Here is a 10,876-nt window from a genome sequence, read left to right as displayed (position 1 = left end):
TATTACAGTAAAGCTAATGTGAAATAAGATTCCACCTAATTTTGGCCCAAACACTCCCTTCAGAGGAAGACGAATGTGACTTTTGGTTTTACACAGATTTCTAGGAACAACACTCAGGACGTCTTCACAATAGCATGGTTTTTGTGGGTTGGGATCTTCTTCGTTTGTTCCTGAAGTGCCTGGGAGAAGAGCACAGTCCCTGAGCGTTAGTGGTAGGTATTCTGAACTCAAGCTCATGATCACCCACGGCACTTCTCACTTGCTTTGAGTCCATGTCATCTGGGGTGGCACCACTTCTAGGACACCAGGTACAAAAAAAGTCCCAGTTCATGTCGAGAGCCCTCTCACTGTCTGATCTCTGCAAGGGGCTAGTGAATACTGACAGGGTTTAAAGCTGCAGTGGAGCCCCACTTCTCTTTTTGCAGTTGGAAGGTGGACATTCTGTTATTGAGATAAGAAAGAAACTCAGAGCTGGCCTGCTGGTGGCACCTGCCCTCAGCTCCGGGCACGTCTACTCACCCCTGTTGTCTCTGTGGACATTCCCAGTGGAGACTCCGACCCTCAGCACTGTCGGGAAGCCATGCTCTGCTCAGAGGAAGTCAATGGGATCCTCCCTATAGCTTACAGGTACCAGAAACAGTCAGGTCCTTTGCCACTTCTTTGGAGGACAGGCCACAAAAGAAAACATTTTTTTGATTTTACCACCTGCCCTACTCAGAAATTACAAAATGCCCAAGTGTCCTATCTTCAGTGTTACTAGGAGGAAAAAAGCCATTATGTCTCTTTCTTCCTCTAAAATGAACCCCAAATCGAAGCTATTTGATAAAATTACAAAGTCTTGCCTTACTTCCTTGCTAAATCTGTTAACTTTTAGTGTTGACATGAAGGTCATTTTGGTGTTAAACTATGAAAAAAACAAGGAAAGGGGGCTGGGGTTGTGGCTTAGCAGTAGAGCGATCACCTAGCACATGCGCAGCCCTGGGTTCCATCGTCAGCACCACATAAAAATGAATAAATTTTTTAAAATAGGAATTGTGCCGAACTACAACTAAAAAGTAAATATTAAAAAAAGAGAATATTTTTAAAAAAGGAAGAAAGCAAAAAACAAGGAAAGGAAGACATTGTGGTAAGCTTTTACAAAATTAAATAAATTCAGGGCATCAAAATACTGTTGGGCATGGTGGCACACACCTGTAATCCCAGTGGCTGGGATTAGAAGGCTGAGGCAGGAGAATCACAAGTTCAAAACCAGCCTCAGCAACTTGGCAAGGCCCTGAGCAACTTAGTGAGACCTTGTCTCAAAATAAAATATCAAAAAGGGCTGGGGATGTGGATTAGTGGTTAAGTGCCCCTGGGTTCAGTCCCTGGTACCAAAAATCAATCAGTCAATCAATCCATCCATCCACCCATCCATCGATCCATCCCAGAATACTTTTGTGTCGGTAAGCAAGACACTCTACCTATGTCTTCAGAATTTTAATAAGTTGAATTTCCATTTGTGTTAATGTCCATTTTTAAAGTTATTTCATCTTTTGGTGTTCAATCCTAAAGCCCTCATACTGTCCCTTACATTACTGTGTCTTAATGAAATCTTTTCTACCCCTGAAATGTGCTCATGATCATTTGTCTGGGTTCACTACTGGTTTTTGGTTTTGCTTTGTATTTAAAAGGGGGTACTAGGCATGAAAGAGTATAATTTTGTGATTAAATTGTACTAACTCAGGTTAAATTCTACCCAAATATCTTAAAGTGAATATTTTGTTGTAAGAATAAAGATGTCCGGGAACCAGATAATTCTAAAATTTCTTATCAGTAAGAATCAGAGGCAAAATATTTGAATGAGTGTAGAGGAACTTCCCTCTTAGAGGGTCAACTTTATCATCATGATTTATTCTGAGGGCTAGTTTGCAAAGTGGCTAACTTCATTTAGCTACTCCACAAAAATTACAAATTGGTGCAGACTGTATGAAAGGAGAGATAAACTTTTAAAATATTTCCTTTCACTTTCAGAAATAACCCAGGATATCAATTGCCATGGCTGGGCCTCCCAAGCTCCAGTGCTTTCTTGGGCTTAGCGTCTAGTAGAACCCCTGGCAACTGCAAACTGCATCAAAGGAAGGACCTGCCTCCAGCCCCCAGGGGGGGTCTATTCCATGCTCCACTAATCTCAGGACTCCAGATGTCTTGAAGCTACCACACCCTTCAGTTTGGAGCTGTCAGGAATTTAATCCTCTAATCCACTGCCCAGCCTGACTTCTCAAGGGCAAGTTCAAAGGCTTTACCTTCTTTAAAGCACTCCAAGTCCTATCCTGCTGATCAGCCCCCTCTCTGCCACTAGCACTTCCCTCTCACTGACCCCTTTTCCTGGACTCCCCATGACGCACCCTCTGGTCTCCTCTCCTTCTCCCATTCTGTTTCCCCAAGTCCTTGCCTTCTTGGAGAAACCACGGCTCTCCCAGGACCCACTCTAACCCAGGTGCTCATACTTGGCAACACCTCTGGGCCCTGGCCCAGGATTCCAGTTACCTGATGAAGCTATTCTGTCTGACTCCAAACCCATCCCTCTTCCCCTGCTCAAATCGGTGGCACACATTATTTAGGTTGGAAACCTTGACCCACAAGTGTTTGTTTCTCTTTCACAACTTCTCATTCACTCAGGTGCTGGGTGGCTACTGAATCTCTGACCTACTTTCATTCACAGAGAAATGCTCCTCTCACTGGTGACCTGGACCAATTTATGGGAACACGGCACACGTTTCCCAGGTTTTTCTCTGCCTCCAGGCTCGTCTCCGCTGCGGCCTCCCACTCAGGCTGCTGCTAGATAGGTAGGTGCACAGACAGCAATTTCTGATGGTGTCATTCTCCTGCTCAAAATGCTTTGCTGCTCCCTCCTGCTTATGAAACTCCAAACTTGTCCCCCATTACGGGGGCACTGTATTATGCTGAACCATGGAAGTTCCTCACCAGATATTAGATAAGTGGCCTTGGGCAAATTTCCAAACTACTCTTTGTTTCAGTTTTCTTGAGAATAAATAATAATTATGAGATTATCGAGGATTGCCATTTATAAAATCTAAAGAACCTACATTTATTCAAAGTTTATTACATGTTAGACTTTTACAAAATGCACTGTCTCACTGAATCTTCATTACCAGGTCCTGTTAGTTCTCTTTTCTAAGATGAGGGAAACCCAGACTCAGAGAAGCTATGCCACCTGCCTGATTCCAGGCCACCTGACTCCAAAGCCCTTGGGCCCTCTCCTACCGAGGCCTGGCTGGGGACTGAGGGCAGTCAGTAATGCAGTTCCCCTTGTCTTTCATCAACTGACTCCAGTGCACCTTTAAAATCTTTCTCATGCTCTCTTCTCTCAGCAATTGCACTCTAAATGCTGTGAAGGATTCTGCAGGCCCTGAACACAGCACAGACTGGGATGGCATCTGGTAGGTCCTTCCCCACAGTTCCGCTTATTGAATTCCTCCTACTCTATCCCAAACTCCAGCCAAAGCGTCACCTCCTCTGACACTTCATTTCAGATGCTACTGCTTCCTTGGAATTCTCATGGCATTTGGCATTTCTCTCATATAAAGACATGTTTTCTCTTGTATTATGGGTTTTCTATGGTGTAGATGGATTTCTCTTCCTTCGTGGATTACAAGTTCTTCATGGGCAAGGAGCAGGTTGCCAAGGTCTTGTTCGTCCCTGTTTCTCTCTTAATCCTGGGCTTGGTCCCTGACGTAGTCAGCAAAGTTCTGCAGAATATTTAATTTTTGAGCAAATGTATTCAAATTTTGGAAAGCTGAACTCAGTCTAAAGCTCGCTCCTTGCATATTAGAGGTGGTATCACAGGGAGAACGATCATTACAATGTGAGGAGGAGATGGGGCTAATTAATCTCTCTCCTCTACCAATTAAAAAAAATAAAGCAGAGAGAGTGAACATTGTATGGTTTTAGGCAAAGTAGCTAATAGCAGGGGCCAGCAGTAGGAGGTCTACTCACACTTGTGATCTTAATTAGTCTATTTAAAAAAGATTTGGGGCACTATGAAGAAATACGGTATGGATTTGCCTTTGAAGGCATATAGATTTACTACCTCTCCGTCTCTCACATACACCAGCACCGTCCAATGAGATCGTGGAAAGGGTTTTTAAGGAAAACCCTTAGTCCACCCAATCTATATTGCAACAGCTTCCAAATTCACAGTGCATAAATAAAAATACTGAGGAAGAAAATCAGATAACACAAGTGGGAACTCAGTCAGAGAAAGGTTCCCTGGGAATGTATTAGAAATACCACTCTAGGCTGCAAACTGCTGCAAGATCCTTAACTCTGAGAAGGAGCAGGTGGGGACAAGAGGAGGCAACACTGCCCAGGCCCTGTGCAGTCACCAACGCGCTGGGCCTGGATAAATATTTTTCTTACAGATACAATGATAGGTAATGGTCCAAGTGATCAGGGCTCTGAAGGACTTCCCACAGGATTGTGACACCACAGGTGCTGGGAAACACCAAAGTGTTCCAGGGGAACTGGGCTAAAACCAAAGCTTGCACCTAACCTGAGGATGGGCTGGACGCAGATAGGTGACAGCTTGTTACTTCACCAGCAAAATGGGAAAAGCAAGACCCGATCAAGAAATCTCAGTCAACATCCACATATTTCTTTAAAGTACAAGACTCTCAGGACCCTCCATGCTCCTGTTAGGAAAATATTTCCCTTCTTACAGAAAGGGTGTTTTTTTTTTTTTTTCTATTTTCTTTTCACCCTCAAACTTTCAGGCTTTGTTTGCTCAAGAGAGATGAATTCCAGTCAAACTGACCCTTTGGATGTTTTCAAAATACAGGCTGATTACTAGGTTGGCTCAATCGTCCCTTGACCCCCAGCGATCAGTGACATGGGAGAGTCGGACAGCAGAGGCAGCCCAACTCTTTGCACTTGGCTTCCACTGAGTATTTACATTCCCCACCCAGGCGCAGGCTGAGAGAAGCGATACAGGAGATGGCTGAGCACCAAAAACAGAGATAACTCGCTGTCACGGTGAGGGGGAGAGAGCTAACGGGGCAATTAGGAGGCTGATTCATGTGTTTACCTAGATGATTGTGCTCTACTTAGTTGAGCAGTTTTTAAGTGTTCTGTGGCTCAGGAAATTTCCTCTGCCAAAGTTCATCAAGTTCACGTCCTTCCATGTGCTTGACAGTTCCACGAAAGAGGGAAAACTCTCCTAAGCACAGGGTCTGGGTTTTCATGGACCTTTATAATAATATACTTGCTAAGATAATTATAATAAACAGTGCATACCAAGCCCCAAACAGCAGAATTGAAAACAACGTTCAGCTATGGTTGATACCATCTTTCAAAAGATTCAGTGAGGATGACATGGGAAAATGAGGCCAAGAAGAATTTGTAGATCCTCAATTTAACCTAGGATTATAGAGATGTAGCATGGATTAACAGAATTTTTGGACAGGAAGGAACTTTTTAGCAATCAATGAGGTTGGGACTTCTCTAATCAAGATTTGACAGAACTCTGTATAGTAAAATATGTGGGCCCCAGAATAAACTAAAGAACTCTCCCCTGGGTCAAATCCTTTCAGCAAATTCCAGGTTACAGAGATTTCTTTATTCAAAGGGTGTGGCAGATCAAAGATGGCTACACATTATTTGACCTTGCTGGGGCCTCTACCCTGGACTCCGGGAAGGCTCTGTCTTTGACAGAACACAGAATCGATGCTTTGCCAGTTCCTGGGACAGGCCATGGGGTCTCTTGCTGGGCTGGCTCAGGAGAACTCTCCCAGTTGCCAGGCTCCAGCTGTCATGACGGTAGCAACAGCTGCCCACGTGTGAGTGAGCCAGTGTGGCCTGGAGCCCTGTCTCCTATGCTGGCCCCAGCCACTATCTGCCTGCACACCACTTAACACCTAAATGAGAACTGTCTACCTGAGCCCAGTCAGCCATCAGCATGGGGAGTCACGATGATACATTATTGTTTTATAATAAATATTGTTTAAGGCACTAGGTTTTGGGTGACAAATGTACTGTCCAGCACATAGCTGGCAAACAGTAACTATAAAATGAATGAATGACCAAGCAGGTGGTATAATGTGCATCTTCGAAAGGGGCATACAACATGACACGTTTCCAAAACATGACACCTGAACACTTCAAGACACAGAACATGGCTCGTCAGGATACTAGTTTGAGAAACACGGGATGAATTCAGGAAATCCTGGTCTAGCATAACCCTTCATGTTATTATCTAAACAGTGAGATGCAAAGAGTCACTTAAGGAATTAAAGCTAATTGGTTAATTCCACCTGTGAATTTCCTTTCCTAGTTATAGGAGAGGGCATGGGCAAAATGATTTCATTCATGTGACTACATTTTAGCTGATTAAATATATCGCTTCTCACTAGGTAGCCCTTTTCCTGTTCTATGAAGTCTTCATATCCACCTAGCTATCATCCATGTGGCCTCATTTAAGTGGCAGACTCCTAAAAAGGATATGAGACTATTTGCTAGCCTGAAGTGCAGACAAAGCCTTGGTTCTCAAAATGGCAGACTCCAGAGCCACATCCGGGGTCTTTGGTTGTAGAACATTTGCCAGATGGAAATCCTTGCTTAATACTGAATGAACCAACTTTCAATTGAATTAGGTATTATTGGAGAGGGATCCAGATTTTAAAGGTCTTTTGAAGTCTGTGTTATAAATTTTATTTCTCCTCTTCCCTGTGAGTGGTAAATAATCTGATCTAAAGTTTGATTCTATTCCTAAGACAATATAGTGAAGAATGTTGATACTAACCAGGTCAGAATCTGGGGTGTTGAATTTTTACTCTTCAAATATCATTACAGCCTAGGCCACAACTTCCTAATCAAGCCCCCAAAGTCAAGAGCCACTTCGATAGTTGAAAAAAGTTTTATCTAATTATCTTCTTTCCCTACTTTGAATTGACCAACCATGTATCTCTTCCTGGTTTTTATCAAAGGGACTGCCAGGACAAAAGCACATCCAAATTTAAGGAGGCTTTAGTTAGCAGACTTAAAATTGATCACGCATTTTAGTTTCAGTAACTTGCAATTTCTATACCCTTTGATAATTCACTTTAAAGAGCAAACTGTCTTTAATGACAAGGCTTAAAAGAGATGACCTTTCTGAACAAAATATGAAAGCTCAGAAGAGACAGTTCTTTTAAGGAAACTATGAATTAAAATGACCTTGTGTTCTGGAACTTTTCTCCCACCATTTTTGATGTTTTACCTTTCCTTTTTACTCTTAGACAGAAAGCCAACACGCCACTGCCTTCTCTGGGTGGTGATGCACTTCAATGAGGGAGCTGTTAATTGTTAATTCAGGCGCACAGTTTCTTCCTTCTGCACTGCTCTCTGCAGACGCCTTTAATGAGGCTGCTCACCACCAAGAGCATATGCCCGTTTCTGAAGACATCTCTGTTAATGTGTGACATTACAGGAGAATGTTTGCATCTGAGCTCTCTCCCTGGAGTCACAGTCTTTTGTACAACCTATGGAGCACGTCCGTCTACACCTGTTCCCTCTACCTGAGCCTGCCTTTCTGCACTGTGCCTCTATGGCTGCCCTCTGAAGTTCAGGAGGCTGCAAAATCAGAAGTCAGACCCCTGGACAGGGCCCACTGTTGGTGATGCAGAAATGATGGACTGAGACGAAACGATGACACGTGCAGATGACCGAATGGCTAACTGTGAACCCTTCTCTCTTGACCCCTGGAGAACAGAGGGTGGGTAACACACGGCGACAACACTGTCCCAGAGCTTTCCTTCTGCTCTGCTTACTCCCAACGCCCTATCAGCACTACCTGTTGACAATCACATGATGAGATACAGAAGGCACAGGTGGCTGACTCAGGTACGGCAGCCAGTAATAATAACTGGAGATGTAACTAAATTAGGTACTTGTGATGAACAATTGATTTTCCACCAGATAAAAGAAAGGATGAACTCTTAGATGATTTTATAATAAGGCACAGTGTTTATAATTTATTTCCTGAGCACCTGCTTTTTCTCCCAGTAGCCATTTATATACTCAGTGCTCAACTCAGTTAAGAAATTTCAAACATGCCAAATACATTATTTTTCTTTCTCTCCCTTATCAGAGAACATTCATGAGCACATCGGTGTCAACCACCCATTCCTATCACATCCAATCAAAGTGAACTAAAGTTTCGTTTGGTTTACTCCAGACATACACGGCCTGCTTCAGCGGGGAAACAGGATCTGGGCGATGTCAAAGGTTCACCAGTGTTTGTCATTTCACAACTCTTGAAATAAGGGAAAGGAAGAATAGCAGGCAACTTTCCAAAACACCTACTGGTATTTACTCAGGGAACACAAATATTCTTGAGTGGGAGTTCCTATTCCAGCATACAATACAATCCACAAAGTATTTTCAGTCCGAGAAGCTAATAACTTCACTAATGAAATCTGCTGAGCCCCAACCTGTTTTTCATGGTCTGCACAGATGTACTTAACATTAATCACATAGCCATAATCTTTCCCTTTTGAGTACTAAATCATAGTCTGAGTACCAGCTGTCCTCAATAGGTGGTTTTAATAGCATCTGCTACAATTTTGCTTTTCTTGAATATTCTTGAAGGCAGTGCAATAATGTATTGTACGTGGGAGACAAACCTGATCTTCCACAGGACAGAGACTTAGATTTCTCTGGAAGGTGGCAGGGGGAGCACTTAAGTGTCACCGGGAGAGTGCTGGCACTACAGAGATGCGTTAGTGCAAGAAAACCAGCCTGCCCCATGGCTGCCACACGGCCACATCGAGCTGATCCTTGTTCTGGCTTTGGAAGTGGCTGTAAAACCTGTTACTTCCTTATCATCTCCATGTCTCAGTCCGAGCACATAAAACGTAACTAATCCTTGGGCAGCAAACAATAGTTATGGGCGTGGGAAAGAGAAATGAATTTTGAAAAAGTGTAAATAAACTTTCTGCCCTGTCCTTTACCATAAATGAGGTGATTACAGCCACATCCAAAGGTCAGAGTTTTAGAGTCTCCAAGGTCCATGGCGCAGCCATAGAGCATTTGGAAGAATATTATGCACCCATTTACTGCAATACAAAATTTTCAAGGCAAATCTGGGTTAACCTAGTGGCTCAGAATTGCCTAAGGGCATTGGGGAGGAGAGAGGGACCCAGATTTAAACATCCATTCACTGGAACAAAGCCATGTTCTCTCAACAAGGAGGCGCCCCCACGCAAACAGGACCTGCAGAAGTGCATGCTGTGATCACCTGCCAATGTGCTGTAGCCTCCGCACGAGACTTCAGGCTTTCTTAAGGACTGCTGACTGAAATGACAATCACCACAAAACAACCTCCAGAAAACAAGAGGTCCACAAAGTAACAGTACAGCCACAGCTACTGACACAAATGCCCACACCAAGCTGCCTCTGTCCTTCCGGAAGCAGACTGGAGACAACACCACAAGTACTTGACTCACACTGTGTGGCCCGGGGGTTTTATTCTAAACACTGATCTCTAATCATGAATTTGATCTTTGACAGGACAGAATTTTTTTCTCCAAAGTACAATTTGACATTGTCAGTATTTGCTAGGGAAAAATACCTGTATATGTCACATTTATTTTAGCAAATGAGGTGTGGTTAAAAAGTAGAAAGAATACTGATAAGTACAAAATAATACTTTAATAATACATAAACACAAACATGAAACAATGTAAACAGATTAAAATTTTGATATGATACTACAAACTTGATTTTGATCATACCCAATACTAAAATTCTATGCAAACCATGAACATGGCATGCCAGAGGAACCACTGCTTTTTTAAGAAAAGGCGTTTCTCAGCCCACACTCACAAGCACACAAAAAGGAAATCAGAAATAAAAGGGATTTAAAAAAAATAACTTAGGCAGACACAAATAAAACCACCCCACTAATGTGTGAATGATGACGTTTTTATGATATTAATTACACTTAAGTATTAAAAAATGCCAGTGATCTCACAGTTTACAATATCCACATCTTCAAACCTGTGGGATGAAGGGCACGGTGCAGCCTGGACGTTCACACCCACCACAGCTCCTCATGCAGTTACCTGAAAACCAGAACCTCAGTTAGGACTTGTGGGCTTAATGGGTCTGTTGTTATAAAACGTGATATAATTCTAGAGGAGTTTGGGGTTAAAAAGTATATTTGATATCAAAATTTCAGCACTGTTGCCTATAAGAACCAAATTGTATTTACACCAAACAGAATCTTTTGAAAAATTAAAGATTATTTATAAGCTCTTTCCATTTATTTATTTGTCTGTTTACAGTACTGGGAATTGAACCCAGAGGTTCTTTCCCAGTGAGATACATCCCCAGTCCTGTTAATTTGGAGGCAGGTTTCCAATAAATTGCTGAGAATTTCACTAAGTTGCTGAGGCTGGCCTCAAACTTTCAATCCTCCTGCCTCAGCCTCTGAAGCCACTGCAATTACAGGCATGGCAGCTCTTTCCTTTTAATTCAATGCCAAGTAAATGCTTTAATCTTCACCGCATGAAAAGCAAGACTGTTGTACTGAATTGGAGCAGGCAAACACAATCTAGGTCGGTGACATCACTGGGAACCTTTGACTAAAAAGGTCACATCCCTGAGAAGAGCACACTGGGGCACTCATCTCTGCCAGTGTTTCAACTTCACGGAGCATTGATCTATTTGGGTCTGGAGAACAGTGCCAAGCCCTTAGGGGACAGGGGACCTTGAAGATGTGAGCCAGTCACAGCAAAAACTGTATCACCTCCTGGTCTCTGCAATAGGCTTCCAGACCACATCTTGCTGACCACCTGGGGGAGGCCCGCCTTTGCCACGCCCTGGGTTCCCCATCTTGTTC

Source organism: Urocitellus parryii, chromosome 7, assembly GCF_045843805.1.
Source record: "Urocitellus parryii isolate mUroPar1 chromosome 7, mUroPar1.hap1, whole genome shotgun sequence".
NCBI lineage: Eukaryota > Metazoa > Chordata > Mammalia > Rodentia > Sciuridae > Urocitellus > Urocitellus parryii.
The sequence above is the reverse complement of the archived record's forward strand: the minus strand, read 5'-3'. Positions refer to the sequence as shown.